Raw genomic sequence first — 16,859 nt, forward strand, 5'->3', positions numbered from 1 at the left:
TCGACAAGTAGGCAGGTCCTGGAGTGCAGAGGGTACCTGACTGTCCTGCTGTCACCCACTTTGACTTGGCTCCTACAGATTGATGGCAGCCAGTAGAAAAGGTGCTGAACAGAATTCTTCTCTGTAAAGTGGGGTTTGTCACAGTCTATTCACTAAGCGGTGTTCAAAGAATCAAGCCAGGTTAGGCTTTCTGTTGGTTTACTTTCTTTTATTGTTTTTGATTATGGCAAACAATCATGGATAGAAAAACAATCTTAGTGCCTATTTTTAAGGTGTTCTTTAAGGAGTTTTACTTTTGCTAAAAAAAAAAAAAAAACTATTAAGTTTTATCAGAAAAAAAATCATCTGCTAAAATTTGTAACAAAATTAAGATTTTGATTAAAACCATAATTTTATAATAGCCAGCTTGTTGAGGGTTTAAATCAAAAATCAGTGGAAAAGAAGTGAACTGTCAATATGTTCAAGTTGTTATCTCACCCAACTAAATGGATGTAATTTTTCTCTGAAATAAGTTTTTTTCTTTTCTGTTAGGGTATCTTGAATTTGAATAGTGTCTGAGCCTCTTAGAAGAATGTATAGATTTCCAGAAAAACTTAAATTTTCCCTTGTAATGGTATTAAATATTCATGAACATGGAATTGAATTCATGTTTGTTGTTCTTAAACCATTTAAAACCAAAACAAACTTAGAAATTAAAAAAATTTAAAACTAGCAATGTGAATATTAATTAAAAGTTAACTAAATATGACACAAAGTTATTTGTTAACATGGGAATGGGGTGGTTAGACTCATTAAGTTAAAAAAAATTTTTTTGACTTCTAATACATTCACACAATTCCAAATAAAACACTACTAAAGACTACCAAAGATGTCTAAGAGGAAAGGATCCCTGCTTGTCTCACACTGTCAACCCAATTCTGATTCCCTGCTTCCCCTCCAAATCAAATAACCACATTTAGTAGTTTCTGCTATACCCTTCTGGAGTTTTTTATGCTGAGACACATTGCTTAGAAATTAATATGCAGTGAAGATTGTCTTTACTTGCTGGAGAAAATGAGAAACTATTGTTTCTATAGTTTTTGTACCACCAAAGGGCACAGTGTTATTTGAGTATTATTGGGAATGTAAGTTTCTCCTAACCTTTCAGCTTGCGTTTCTTCCTATTTAGGGACATGGTTTGCATGGGATAGGAGAAACCGTCCACATACCATTTCCATTTGATGAAATAGAACTACAAGGAGGTACCTCAATTTTGACTCATGTCCGTGTGACGTCTTTATCATTAATCTTTGTAAACAGTTTGGTGGAAAACATTAGCAGGAAGTGAATTCTTAAAAGTTATTGACTTCAAAGGTCTTTCCATCCTGCTTTTAAAGAAACTGGCAAAAGGTAGTTTTCTGTAGTGTGCCTTTTCCAACAAAGAATTAACAGAGTAGACTTATTTTAGGTCCTCTGATGGAATATTGTCTGTCTTGGAGATGATGGAAATTAAGTAGCCATCTCTGTCTAGATGGAAGATTGGGCTTTCTTTATATTTTAGCCTTTTTGTTTCCTTTCATTGTTTATTTTATTTGGAGGGTGGGGGAGAAGACAAATCATAGTGAAGTAAATTTTTTCCCTTTAGGGGTACATACTATTCTTTCTTGGGGGCATTTTTAGATAATCGAGAAATGGATGCTATTGAATTTGTTTTTATACTACTGTACAATTCAGTGAACACTTGCAGGCATTCCATGTTTCAGCATTTGTTTTTCTGTTAACATATTTTTGCTATTAGAGAGGATTTGAGTGGATTGCCATATTTAAGCTAATTCAGTTAAGAGTCAAGGAGAAAGCCCTGTTTAATATTGTCTCTAGCTACAGTACACTTGATGGCAGATGCTCAGCGAATTTCTATAAAAGCAGATCCATCCTTTTGTTTAATATAGAAGGCAGCTTTTCTCTTTTGAGCATTAATTGCATATACTCAAAAGAAAAATGCTATCTGATTAAAACTTACACATATTTTATGTAATGCTTGTGTTTCCTGCTCCATGCAGAACTGCTATTTTGTAATCAGTTTCCCTGTAATCGATGTTTGGATTTTTTAAAGAGCAGTAAATGGCTCAGGTAATTTAAGAAGAAGATTTTAATAAATATCTTCAAGTCACCAGACTGCAGAAGCTTTACATTTGAAATGAAGGTGCTCTCTTTGGCTGTTGCAAATAATTGTGTACAAAATTTGGAGAAGAGTTTTCTCTTCCAGAAAATATCCCCGTATTTAGAAATAAGCTTTTCTCTCCAACTCAACTTTGCTACTTATTCCTTATACTTTATGCATTCTATGGGGGGGGGGGGAGAAATTTGATCATCTAAAGATAGAGGATTTTAAATAAAATCTCAAGAACGGATTAAGAACACTCTTGCTTTGGGCGATTATTGTGTGAATTATAAAAACGAGGAATCTTCCTAGTTTTCGGAAAGATATGAACTTGACCAAATATTTAAATAACTAGACTTTGATTTCAAGTGTACTATTAGCTTTAGTTCAATAAGAATAATTTCAGGTTTCATAAATTTTATTTAATACACTTCCAGGTTGAACCCCACCAAATAAGCATTTGGGGCAGAATAGAACCACAGAGAGAAGCCAAGAGAAGTTGCTGCCGACTGGTCCTGTTTGCTTACTTAGTGGATAATTTGTTCCAATACCAGAAATGTCTCCTGGCGGCTATAAATATGTTTTGCATTCACAGATATTTCTTCATTGAATAGTCTTTTAATAGATTAACGTATAAAAGTAATTCTAAGGATTGTTAAAGTATACTTAAGTTTTTTGCTGTATCATGTTATACAACTATTTACTTACAACATGATGTTTACTCTTTGTTCTTAGAGTTTACTCGAGTCAACATGGGTGTTCATAAAGCATTGCAAGTGCTAAGGAGCAAAGTGGACTTACAGCATTTTTGTGGCTATGTCACCATGTTGAATGCTTCTAGCCAGCTTGCACACCGAAAACTCAGTGATGCTTCTGATGAGAGAGGTTGGCCAAGAATTGCATTCTTTGAATTAAGATAATTGGTATTGAGCTTCACACAATCTTAATATTTAAAAAGCAGGGAGAACTTTGTGGGGGATGTTGACTCATTTAGTACTTAATGTTTTAAGAATGAGAAAATTCTTTGACATCGTTTGCACAAATACCGGTGGTTCATTGAGAAAATACTAAGGATGTAACTAAGGAGGTGGTGACGCAGGGTTGGAACACAGAGAAGTTATTACAAGGATTTCAGCTCTTTGCTGACATTTTTGTGCTTATAGGCTTTGAGTTAAGTTTATAGGCTTTAAGTTAAGTTATTTTATGGGGTGATGGTTTCAAAACTTAAGTCTCTGCAAAATTGTTTCCAAATAGAATTAATAAGTATTTTCCTTTTACCATTTCTTTCTGTCAAAGGCACTACTTGCTCAATTAGCCACACCCAGAATTGTGTTTTTGTCTCATCCTTCGCTTTTCTTATTCTATCCAGTTTCCAGCTCACATAAAGTAGTCTTTAGAATATCTCATCTGTTTATTCGTCTCTCCTCTTTAAATTTTCCATAACTGCCACCTAGTCTGAGTCTTCTATTTGAAGCCGCCGCCTCTTTTCTTTCTTCAACCTGTCTGCATATTGACAAAAGTCAGTTTTCCTTAAATAATTTTTCTTTTCAATTAAAAAATTTATTTTCAGTCACCTCATGCTTACTAATCGCTTCTGCTCCGGCATACTTTAGTTTGTTTGTGGTTTTGGTTGCCATGATACCAGCCTAGCCCATGACTGTAGGAAACCTTTCAACTCAAGATGTGTCACTGATAGACTAATTCCGAAGCTTTTAGTTTGAAATGCTGAGATGATGTGATTGATTGCTCACACCTGGTGGGCTGCGCTGGCTCCCTGTGCATTGGGTATCCTCTCCTGGTCCATTTGCCTTTGGCCAGAGGAATTTGGTCATGCTTAACAGTTGACTGCCAAATACTGCAGGGGCATTTTCCAGACAAGAGGGCCAGGGGTTAGGTGGTCATTTCAAAGCATATCTACTACAGCTGTCATGTTTTATTTTAGTCACAGTACAAACATTTATGGAATACATGCTTAGGTGCTAGAGGTATTTATATTAGTAAGACCTGATTTTATTTCAAAGAATAAAATCCTAGCAAGGGAGATAGCAAGTTTAAGACCCATACCAGGAGGCTTAAAAAATGCTAAAGCAGGACAGAGGAGGCACATCTTGGCCCAGTTAAACTGTCAGAGAAAGCCTCCTAGAAAAGTTAAAATTTGAACTGGGTTTGGAAAAATGAGAAGTTAGCTGGGCAAAAGATGATTATTGGGGGTTTTTTTGTTTTTGCTTTTTTTCGAGGATCAGAGCCTTTCAGGTACAGAGAATTGGGCAATAAAGTAACTCCTCTGGGCCAAAAGAAAAGATTTTTGTTTGTCAGGAGGAGATAAGAATAGAGAAGTAGGTTAAGGTCTAGATGATCTTTGAGGATCTTATGTGGTAAAAGATACGGAGTCAAAGAATTTTGAAGAGAAATGACAATAGAGTGTATATTTCCACAGGAAAAGAAATGACTTTAGTAGTGGTCTCAGCGAATGTTTCGAACTCGTGTTCTTTGCCCTTTCATTTCTTATTTCTTTAGCCCAAGGTTTCACAATCTCTGCACTCTTTGCACTTTGAGCTAGGTAATTCTTTATTGTGGAGACTGTCTTGTGAACTGTAGGATATTTAGTATCACGAGATAGCAGTCACCACATCCTCTCCCCCTCTCAAGACAACCAAACATGTCTTTAGATGTTGCCAAATGTCTTCTATGGGACACAGCTGCCCTCCAGTTAGCAGCTACTGCTTTAGGCTAAGGACTGTTGTTTTCCTTTATCATTCCTGGAGTTGCCTGATGTCTTCTTTTCTTTAAGGACAGATTTATTGACAGATTACACCAGCCACTAGGATCCTAATGTTGCATGTATCCTTTAATTGTAAGGAGACCCTGATTTGGCTTCCGGCTCAGATGTGAATGGGAGTACAGAATCATTTGAAATGGTCATTGAGGAAGCAGCTCTAGATTCATCAACAAAGCAAAACTCTGGTAAGACTTTAAAAGTTATTTGTAATCTTGGGCCTCCCCGGTGGCATAGCGGTTGAGCGCCATGCTGCGAAGCTGTCTGCAGCCTCTGCAGCACCTTTTTGATTCCCCGCTGGCCAGGGAGAACCCCACATGGCGCAGCAGACCTCTCCTGCCTTGCCTGCCGCTCCAGTCAGCAGTGTCTTCAGTCTGTCTGCCAGTTCTGCTCCCTGCTCTGGCTCTGGTGAATTCTCTCACCCTCCCGCACTTCTGGACTGTACCCAGTGCTTGTATAAAACAAATCTTTAAAAAAAAATTATTTGTAATCTTGAACTAATTCCTAAGGTTTACCCCTTTTGTTAAATTATTTGGACTTCATTTGCCTGCTTTTATCTGTAGTGGACCTTTTAATAACTGTCTTCTAAGAAACATTTATTTAGAATAATCATTAAAGTATTACAGAAATATGACCTGAGAATGACTTCAGTTTCGTTTTTCCTGTATTAAATACTTTGATTCATTCCCTCATCTTGTAGATGTCTTATACCCTTTTTTGGGTAAAAGACCTTTTGAGCATCTGATGATAGCTACATCCTTCTCCCCAGAAACATGTACATAATAAAAAAAAAAAAGCCAGTTCAGAGATTCACTGACCCCCTGAGTCCCCTCCTCTCTTCAGCCTATTGGTGAATGTCCTGGGGGTGGGAGGGTTAGTGAGGATCTGCAGACCTCAGTGAAGAAACCCTGGTCATTCATAGAGGTGTCATATTTATGTGTGATTAATAAGTTTATATGTCCTCTTGTAGTGGCCACAGCAGAAGCAGATTGGGTTCCTCTTGAGCTCTGCTTTGGAATTCCATTGTTTAGTTCTGAATTAAACCGGAAAGTTTGTAGAAAAATTGCTACACATGGCCTTTGCAGGAAAGAGAGGTGAGGGTTTATATCATTGTCTTTTCATCTGCTAGACTTTATAACTCTCAGTAATAGTTGCTGTGTCTTTTCATTCCACATATGATCTTAATAATTTTCTTGTGTATATTTGTGGATTGATTACTATATTTTTCAAAATTAAACGTTAGTAGCCCAGAATTTGGGCTCATGAAAACATTTTGGGCAACTGTTTTGCTTAATTATAATTAATTTGGTCAGCATGTGGTGAAATGGGCATGCTTACATACAAGTATAAGCTAATTTTTAAAACTATGTAAATGTCTATAGAAAATTTTTATGGTACACTTTAAATACACACACTTGAGTTATGTTAACAGTGATTGTCTCTTCTGATGGGATTATGGCTGAGTTTCTAAATTTTTCTTCATTTTCTAAAATGAGTATGTATTATCAGAGATGTGGTGCAGCCTTTATCCTCCTAAGTCATCTCTGGTTCTTTGGGAGCATCTGCTCTGAGTGGTGCTGTAATAGATCTGAGACTCTGGGTGAGCAGGAGAAAATGTCATAGACCCTGGTTGTCATGGTCTGTGGCATGGAGAGGTGATATCCAGATCTCCTTGACTTCTTTACGAAAGCAAAGTTGAATGACAAATAATTCATTTAATTGGCTTAATGTAGCTTATATGAGAAAATCAAAGGTATTCAATTGACAAGTAATGAAAATAAAATAATGTCATGATTAAAAAGTGGATACTGTGCAGCTTTGAACGTAGCTACTATAATTGTTACCAGTTCACATATTTGAAAAATACTTCATTTTGGGGGATTGATGTATGTTAAATCTGTCAGGTGTTTCATCAGGCTGTCTTTTAAAATTTAGTTGGATATTTCAAGTTTAAATTATTGTCATTCCTCAAAGTTCTTACTAAGAAATTTTCTTTCAGCTAGCATTTATGTTTATTAATAGTTTAAGTTTTTTTAACAGTAACTTTTTAATTTTGGTTGGACATAATGTTTTAGTTTAAAATAGTGTTTTTTATGTATTATTTTTATTCCCTAGTAAAAAGGGCAGAAATTTCATTAACAAGAAACATTGATTTTTTTTTTAAATTTTTATGTTCTTAATCAGGATGTATGTACAAGCAATGTGTTTAAATTTCTAAAATTAAACTCTTGTTAGATATGAGTACATGCCATTCTGTTTGTTTTTAACTTCCCCCACCCCTACCCTTTTTCCCCAGCCTTCAAGATCTCCTACATTCCAGTAGAAAACTCTCTCTACAAGTCCTTAACTTCGTTCACTCATTCCAGGTAACAAAAACTAAGAAATGTAAATGGTAATTATATAGAACTTTATACATGCAAAGCATTTCATGTTTGATTTTGAGTCTCCACAACAGCAAGACATGAAATAAACATTAGTTTATGAATGAGGAAGTTGACTGATTTATACATGATTTCCTTGGGTTGGTCTCCGGGTTGTACAGCTTGACTCTGTTCTGTGCCAGTGCTTCATTCACAGACGTGTGTTGGACTTATGCCACGGGCCACACCCCCTGCAGTGCTGGTTCTTGGGTGCAGTCTCCTTGCACAAATTGCAGTGATTCTCCATTGTTGAAATCAGGTTGTTTGTTGTAAAAACCAGTGCACTAGACCTCTTGTCGTCCCCACAAGGAAACAATACTTAAGATTTTTGTATATGAACTTTTAGAGTAGAATTTTCATTCAGAGTATCTGACCAACATGTTGAAATCAGTAATTGGGGATTTGTATTTAATGCTGCGTACAAAGAGAACCTATTGAAGATTTGAAAATAGGACAGTGATGTTTCTGATGGACTGTTCCTATAAGATTAGTTACTGTCTATAGACTATAGATATAAGATCGTTTCTGAGACTTGTAATAGCCCAAGTGAGAGAGATGTTGATAGCTGAGCACCCTTTTTGTTTTTTATCAAAAAATATATATATTTTGTTTGGCATGTATCCGTAAAAACAGTTTATTACTTATATATGTTATTATACCAATAATTTATATATATAGTAAAACATACACAGAAATAGAATTTTTGTAAGAGTGTGGTAAGTAGGAGATTTCTAAAATTTTCACATCATACCCTACTTTGCAGTGAGTTCCCCACTTTGAGACGACTGCCTAGGCCACAGTGGTAGCTGTGGTGAATGAATAAAGTAAACTAGTTTGGGATACATGTTGGAGGTGAATGAAATGCGAGGAGGCAGTGTTGAGGCAGGGTGGAATGGGAAGGCTGGGGTGCCTTGACGTGTGTGGCGACACATCGAGAGCGGTCAGTCAGTTGGGTGGATGTTTGAGCTAGAGTTTGGGGGAGAAGTCTGTGCTGTGTACAGGAATCAGGTCCCGGGGGTGGATGGTATGTTTTTCATGTTAGTGTTATGTCAGGATTTTTGGAGATTATATAGGAGCTAACATTTTTTTTTTCTTTTCATTTTTTTTTTTAAGTTCATTTACAGATGTATTTTTTTTCACACTGTGGTTCCTCTCAGGTGTAGTCCCTATAGAACTCCCACCACCACGCCACCTGTGCACCATCGCCGTAGTCTCTTGTGTTCTTCCTCCCCTGTTCTGCTCCCTCTCCCTCCTACTCCCCTGCAGAATATCTCCGATTTACCTTTCGCTTTTGTAGAGTTAACATCTTCTTATCCCATTGTCTCATAGCCTATTTCTATTTATTTCTAAGCACTTGTCAGAGATTTACTTGTATTAGTCATTTCTGCAGATGTTATATTACCTGTCATTGTCAGTTTGGGTTTGTTGAGTAGATCTTCGTGTCACATGTAGTAAACATTCCACAAACATTTCTGCATTCCATAAACATTTCTCGGGTAATCAAGGTCTATATTTCTCATTAGCTGTAGCAAATGGTTTGGGAATATGTTGAAAGTAAATTATTACTCTCGTTTCTTGATCTTTCAGGAAGGTGCTTCGACACTGGATATTCACACAGAGGCCAGCTTTTCGAGTTTGCTATCGCAGTCCTCTGCTGATATGGGGGTCCCCCTTCCTGCAAAGAACTTAATATTTAAAGATGGCATTTTATCAGAATGGAGTGGACGCTCACCTTCCTCACTTCTTATTGCCAATCTCCATTTGCAATAATTTGGTTACGCCATGTGTTGCTCACACTTCCGGCCTTTTTCATTTTAACCTTCGCTTTATAGTGCCAGCCACTAAAAAGCACCTGCTGCTGCAGTGCAATTCCTGCTTCACTGATGATGAAGGGTTGGGGAACATGCTTATGCTTTCTGAAGTTTTCCTCATTGCACTTCCTAATGCAACAAAGAGCTTTTTAGCAGCCTGCACTGTATTTTTTTACCTTGAGACAATCTGCATTTCTTTTATAAAACTGAGGATATACTTTATAGGCTTTATGATGACTGTTATGTTTATAAGCAGTCACTATGAATATTGCAGTGGTAATTTTATATGTTAGTTTATCAAACATGAATCTTGTTTAATTTTATATTTTGTTACCTATTCCTTAGGGGATCATGGGAAGAGGTGGAACTCTTCCTCTGAGTGGCTTCCTGGTACTAAAAGTAGCACAACTATAGAACAATAAACATCCAGTGTTGTGAGAGGATATGATAGGGCATTAAGAATTCCTGTGGATGTCTGTAAATTATGTATATCAGTTGAACATTGTGGAAGGTATGTAAATCAGCATAGTTATGTATATCTTAACCTTGATTTATAAGGTCTTAACTTGGAATATGACTATATACATCAACATCTCATGAGAATCTTTGGAAAACATTATATTTTTAAACACTTTATATGTGGACTTCTGTTGTCACTCACTTTGGGCTTTATATTTTCAGAGTCTTTATGGAAAAATAGAATTTATTTTCCATTCTCATAGCTGTGGCTGCTGCACGTTTCATCCTGATTTGTTTTTTGTTTCATAGCTTTACTGATGAATTGTTAGAAATTGAGTTTGATGTCTTCAAACCAAGGATTGTGATTTTAGGTTAGAATTAGATGTTAGCGGCATTAAGACTGTGTCTTCTGATCAAAACATTTTAGTGATAAGCCTACTTAGAAGACATATTCTTAGTCTCAATCTTAAGTTTATTAAGAGTTTCAGAGAAAATGATAAAGAAAATGAATAATTTCAAAATATTTCATGAGTCATTGATTCTTTTAGTATCTCAAATGATAATTAGATTAATTGGAATCACTTTTTAGATTTTTCAGGTTATCTTCCTTGGGCAGTTTGTGCAGTGTTATAGTTTAGTTTAGTTCTTCTCATAGGCTAATGGTTTGCTAGTTTAAAACTGTAACCAAACTAACTGGTTATACAACTTATATCTAAAATACTTTGTAAAGCATTAGAAAATTTGGGAGTGTTTAACCTAAGCATTTGCTGGTAATTTTGTTACTTGTAGAACTGATATTTGTGTATTTAACACCTGGAAATATATGCCTTTCTGAAAACTGTTAACCATGCATTCAATACCATGGCCTACTTAAAGAATCGAATATTTTGGAACAGGTTATCTGTGGCACAGTCAGTGCTGTATGTCGGATAAATGCAGTAACGTTTAGTTTCCTACTCTGTCTTAGATGAGGTAGAAACCAAGTGTATGTTATAAATGTGTGTCTATAAAAGGAAAAATACATACTAATATTAAAATAATTTCTTACAACTGTGAATCACTCTTTTATTTTTCCAATGATTGATATTGTACATTCCTAGTGCTGTTAGGTATGTATGTAACTTCTACAGTTTTTCAACCAAAAGTTGTAACTCTTTCATTTGATCAGGGCTCTTTAATCTCAACCTTCTTTTGCTTTCTTTGAATTGACTGTAGTTATTTATTCCTGTATTAACAGTCGAAGCCTACTGTAATGACATGTACACTAATAAAGAATCAAATATTTGTAGTTGTTGGCAGTGAACCCAGTGGTTGGTGAATTTGAAACTTAAAATATGAGAGTGATTTGCTGCTATTCCTTTGAGAGATAATGGAGAAAGAAATAGAAGCTAAAAATGATCATGAATTAAAAAAAAAGGGCTGAAAAAACATACAGTCAACTCTGATTTCTCCTGTGAATGAGGAAAGATTCTGATTCCTAGCTGCTCTCATACTTTTGAGGGGGAATCTGCTTTCTTAGAGCTGTTAGTGAACTGCAAGCTCCTGCTGTGCTTGTGCTTTATGAATTTGGCTTTTGTTTCCTTCATACACTAATCCATGTAAAGAGCTTGCTCTTAAATCTTACAGGTGTTGACCCAGTTCATCAAAAGGTAAATTTAAAATGTAGACTTTATTATCTGCCAAAGAAGATTTATGAAAGATTTTATCCAGTTTATTTTTGGATATTTTAAGGTATTTTCATTTGGCTTTGGGCCACTTCTCATTCCCCCTTCTCCCCTTAATGTAGTTTAAACCATGGCAAACATTCTTTGGAAGCCAAGAGAAAAAATACAAAAAGCACATAGAATTTAATACAATACGACTTAACTTCTCAAGTGGGTCTAAAGAAATGCAACTTCGTGTCATTAAAAATACGATCATCTGATTTCCTTGATTTTGTTCTTTTAAAATATGTAGTCAGATGTTTTGTATTTCTTTTTTTGGGGTAACAGGGCTTTTTCAAGTCGATGTTTTCAGTTTTCTCTGCCATTCATGGTTCTCTTTTATGTTCAGTGTTTCAAAGACAGTTTGTATTTAAAGATTTTAAAGTACCAAAACTGTAACCAGTGCAGTGGTTTCTGGTATAATGTTCATATTATACAATGAAATGTATAACTGTTGTCAATTTGATTATTGACACATATAATATGTTTACAAATAAACTGGTATTGATCAAGTTACTGCTAAAATGTGTATAATGTGTAAGTCCCTTTCTTAATTTAAATGCAGCCATGGTTTCAGTGCTGTGGCTTACCAATACTTTTTTTTCCATAGCTTTTTTGTTTCATCATAATTTCAGATTTACAGAAAAGTTGTGAAGATGGTCCAGAGATATTTCCTGTACCCTCCCCCTAGCTTCTCATGTTAACACCTTATGTAAGCCACGGTACATCTGTCAGAAGTCACTTGTTAATGTTGGTGCACTGCTGGTTACTAAACTCAGACTTTTTTGGTTTTCATTCTTTTTCAACTAATGTTCTTTTTCTGGTCCAGAACCTAGTCCAGGTTCCCACGTTGTATTTATTTAATCATTGATGCTTCCTTATTCTCCTCCCACTTGTGACGGCTTCTTATCTTTCACGACTTTGACACTATGAAGAGTGCCGATTATAGTTTTGTGGGATGGATTTGTCTGTTTCCTCAAGATGAGAATTGAGGCTAGGATTTATCAGGAGGAATAGCACAGAGGTGTGTGTGCCCTTCACTATCTCATGGTGGAATGCCTGATACCACGAGGCATCACTGGTGATGTTCCTTCTATGGTGAAGGTGGTGTCTGCTAGGTTTTTCCACTGTGAAGTTACTATTTTTTCTACTTTCACTCTGGAAGTGAATCATTAAGTCAAACCCACATTTTTTTTTTGGAAAAGACTATCCTTCTGGGTCTCCCCAGTGGCACAGCGGGTTGAGTGCAGTGCTCTAACGCTGTCCACAGCCTCCGCAGCATGGGTTTAATTCCTGGCTGGCCAGGGAGAAGCCCACATGGTGTGGCAGACCTCTCCTGTCTCGCCCGCGGCTCCCCTCAGCCGTGTTTTAGGTCGTTCTGCCTGTTCTGCTCCCCGCTCTGTCTCTGGTGAATTCTCTCACCCTCCTACGCCTCTGGCCTATATCCCAGTTCTTGTGTAAATAAATCGTTAAAAAAATATATCCTTCTGTCTGTCTGATCATTCATATTTGTTTGGGATCATGGCTATTTTATACTTTGGGTTAAAATTCAATAATTTTATTTTGTGCAGATTGTTTAAAGTTTGGCTGTTGGAAGCTCTTTTGACTTGTCTGAGTCCTTTTTTTGTTTGTTTGTTTTTTAAAGACTGCTTACAAACTTCATCTGGACACTAGCCCCAGAAATAGCTATTTCATCATGGAGCCCCAAGTTTCTTTTTGGAGAACAGTACATAGAAACCAAGTAGAAACCTCTGAAACATATTCTAGTTTTGACTTATTTATAACTTCTTGATCTTAGAATGAGAAGCCTGGTTCCTATTATCTTCTCTTTATTTATTTAACTCTGTATGCTTAAGAAGTGGTTTTGGAAGAGTTAAGTTGTACTCCTGTGAAAAACAAAATGACCAGCTAGCATAGGTTTTGTTCTTCTTAGTTTTGTTTTGTTTTTGTCTTTAACCTTATAGTATCTTCTCAAAACACCATTTCCCTAAGTAGCCTCATCCAGCTTCTTTTCCCCACTCCTTTCATTGAGGTTATGTCATACATTTGTAAAACAGATTGATTTGTCATGTTCTGTATTCTGTCTGGGGTCTCAACACCTCAATTGATTTCTTCATACAGTAAAATTCACTCTGTGAGCTTTGACAATGTAGTCGTGGTCACCATCTCGGTACCATGCACAGCAGTCCGTCCAGATTCAGCTTGTACTTGGGGTACTCCCACCGCACCCTGGCAACAACTTACTTGTTTCCATCCCTATAATTTGAGTTTTTCCAGAATGTCATTAAAGTGGTAGAATTGTATGATCTGTAGCCTTTTGAATCCAAGATCTTTTTCATACCCAAATGCATTTTTTTTTTAATAGAGGCATGTCTTATTTATTTGTTTGTTTGTATGTTTGTTTGTTTGTTTGTATTTATACATGCACTGGGTACAGTCAGAAGCTAGGGAGGGTGAGAGAATTCACCAGAGCCAGAGCGGAGAGCAGAGCAGGCAGAAGGACCAAAGTACACTGCTGAGGGGAGCAGCGGGCGGCAGGAGAGGTCTGCGCGCCATGTGGGACCCTCCTCCGATGGCCGGGGAGCAGCCAGGGATTGAACTGGCGCCGCAGAGGCTGCGGGCAGCTTTGCAACCCAGCGCTCAACCGCTGCGCCACCGGGGAGGCCCCCAAATGCATTTTAAATTCAGTCATGTTGCATGAATCAATAGCTCATTTCTATTGCTAAGTAGTATTTTGTTGTATGGATGTATCAAGGTTTATCATTTATGAATATGAGGAATTCATTTTGCTTGGGTAAAATATGAGTGGAAGTTGCCGAGTCATTTGTTAAATGTATATATATTTTTAAAAGATTATTTACGCATAGAAGAACTGTGGTGTAGGCCAGAGGTCGGGGATGAGAGGATTCACCAGAGACAGAGTGGGGAGCAGAACAGGTGAATCTACTGAAATACACTGCTGAAGGAGGCAGCAGGTGAGCCAGGAGAGGTCTGCTGCACCATATGTGGGTCAGCTCCCTAGCCGGGGATAGATTCAGGCCCTGCAGTGGTGATAGCATGATAGCGCCCAGACAAGCCCTACGCCACCAGGAAGGCCCCTGTTAAGTGTATATTTATAAGGAATCACCAAACTGTTCCATAGTCACTGTGCCATTTTGCATATTCGCCCTAACAATGGATAAGCATCCCCTGCTGCAGGCATATCTCACTGTGGTGGAAATACTCATTTCCCGAATAAAAAGTGATGTTCAGCACCTTTTCATAGGCTTCTATTTTCCACCCATGTATCTTCTTTGGTGAAATTTCTGTTCAAATCTGTTGTCCATATTTAAAGTATTGAGTTTTATTGTTGAGTTTTAAGAGTTTGGTATTCTGAATGCAAGATCTCTGTCAGGTAGGTTTTGCAAATTTTTTCTCCCTCTCGTTTATCTTTTCATTCTTAGTATTTAAGAAGTTTATCATAGAAGCTATTTTATTAGTCTTTTTTCTTTTCTTTAATGGATTGTGTGTTTTCTAAAATCTCATCTCTAAAACCAAGGTCATGAAGATTTTTTTCTGTTTTCTCCCGAAAGTGTTATAGTTTCATGTTTGGTATAAGATACATGTCAAGATTTATTTTTGCATGTGAAATCCAGTTGATACAGAACCATTTCGTGAAAAAAAAAAAAAAACATTCTTCATTGATGTACCATTACACCATTATCAGACATCAGTTGATGACTCTATAGAGACAAAGTACAATGGTGGGTGCCTGGGGGTGGAAATAGGGAGTGTTTGCAAATGGGCATGAATTCTCTCTTTTGAGTGATAGAAATATTCTAAATTGGATTGTGGTAACAGTTAATTTTACAAAAACTCACCACATTGTACATTTAAAAACCAGTGAATTTTATCAGATGTAAATAACAAAGCTTTTTTAAAAATGACATGTCATTTGCATAGGTTTCTGGGCTTTCTGCACTATTCATTGATCAATCTGACTGTTTTCAATACCACACCAAAATTGATAGAGTGAGTCCTCCAATTTATATGCCTTTCCATATAAAATTTATAATCAGCTTGTTGACTTTTATATACAAACTTTAATGGTTTTAATCAAAATACTCCATAGATAAACTGCGAATTGACATCCTAAAAAATCTCCATTTTTTAATAATTTCTTTGATTTTTTTTATCACTGTTTTGTAGGGTTCAGCATACATAGTCTTTATACATTTTGTTAGATTTCTATTTAAGTACTTTTGTGTGCTATTGGAAAATTTAAATCTCAAATTGAAATTGTTCATTTTCTACTTGGGTTTGCTAAACTCACTTATTAGTGAATTTTTTGTAGCGTCTTTGAGACTTTCTAAATAGATTTTCCTATTGTCTGTGATTAAAGACAAACACTTTCCAATATGCATAGTTTCTTTTTCTTGTCCTTTTCACTAAGACTAGCAGTGCTTATTGAATAGGAGTTGTGAGAGTGGCATATCTTACCCCCTTAGGGAGAAAGCATTTATTTCTACTATCAAGTATATTAGCTGTAGATTATTTAATGATGTTTAAATTAAAGAAGTTCCCTCCTATTTCTACTTCGCTGAATTATTTTTTATCATGAAAGAATGTTAGGTTTTTGTCAAATGCATTCACTATACCCAGTGAGTGAGTTTGTTATTTTGATACGGTGAATTACACTGAATAATTCATTAATCTTCAATCAACCTTGCATCCCTGGTATGAATTCCACTCGGTCTTGATTATCCTTTTTAAATATTGTTAGGTTTGATTTGCTAGTATTGAGACTTTTTATGTCGGGGATATTGATCTATAGTTTTCTTTTTATAACTTAGTCTGGTTTTGGCATTACGGCGAGTTTTGCTTTATAAGATGAATTAGGAAATGTTCCTGTCCTATTTTCTAGAAGAGATTATCAAGTATAGGAATTGTGTCTTCCTTAAATGTTTGTGGAGTTGCTAGTAAAGTCATCTGGGCCTAAAGTTTTCTTTTTTTAGAAGGCTCTGGGCTATGCTTTCAGACTAGCTGTTCTTGAGCAACTTTGAATAGTTTGTGACTATTTCATCTAAATTATATTAGTGGGCATTTATTATTCATAGTGTTATCTTACTGTCCTCTTGTTCTCTGGGGTTGAAGTGAGGTAAATTCCAAGAGAAAATGACAGAATTGTCCAGAACAGTAGCTGACTTCTAAGGACCTCATGGAGCTGATACTGAAGTGGAGGTAAGTGCATGAGGTTTACTGCAGATTAACGCCTGTGAAGGAAACTGGGGGTGCAGGATGTATAGTGGGGCCTGTCAGCTGACAATGGGGGCCGGTGAGCTGCTAGCATCGTCCTTATTGGAGTAGCCCCATCCTACCGGGATGGGACATTAGGAGGCAAGCAAGGAAGCCAGTGCGGCCGTGGGTGGAGCGGATGGAGACGAGGCAGGTTGGCCGCTTGCATGCACGTGGCGTGTTGGCTTGGCTGGAGTGACCACTTTGTGCTCTATTGAACATTCTTGCTCAGTCATTGGCGGGGGCTGCCACAAGAAGCCAGGATCCCACCTGGAA

The 16,859-nt window shown here is 36.8% G+C and overlaps 1 long non-coding RNA gene across 1 annotated transcript; it reads left to right on the forward strand.

Moving 5' to 3' along the window:
- The first annotated feature begins 1,055 nt into the window (after positions 1–1,055).
- On the forward strand, positions 1,056–11,885 carry LOC129145265 (uncharacterized). Its single transcript, XR_008550566.1, has 6 exons — positions 1,056–1,241; positions 2,876–3,025; positions 5,000–5,104; positions 5,887–6,010; positions 7,213–7,282; positions 8,924–11,885. It is a non-coding gene; the product is annotated as an uncharacterized LOC129145265 (long non-coding RNA).
- Positions 11,886–16,859: the final 4,974 nt, after the last annotated feature.

The sequence above is a fragment of the Talpa occidentalis genome, unplaced genomic scaffold (genome assembly GCF_014898055.3).
Source record: "Talpa occidentalis isolate TD23 unplaced genomic scaffold, MPIMG_talOcc4v2.1, whole genome shotgun sequence".
Classification (NCBI taxonomy): Eukaryota; Metazoa; Chordata; class Mammalia; order Eulipotyphla; family Talpidae; genus Talpa; species Talpa occidentalis.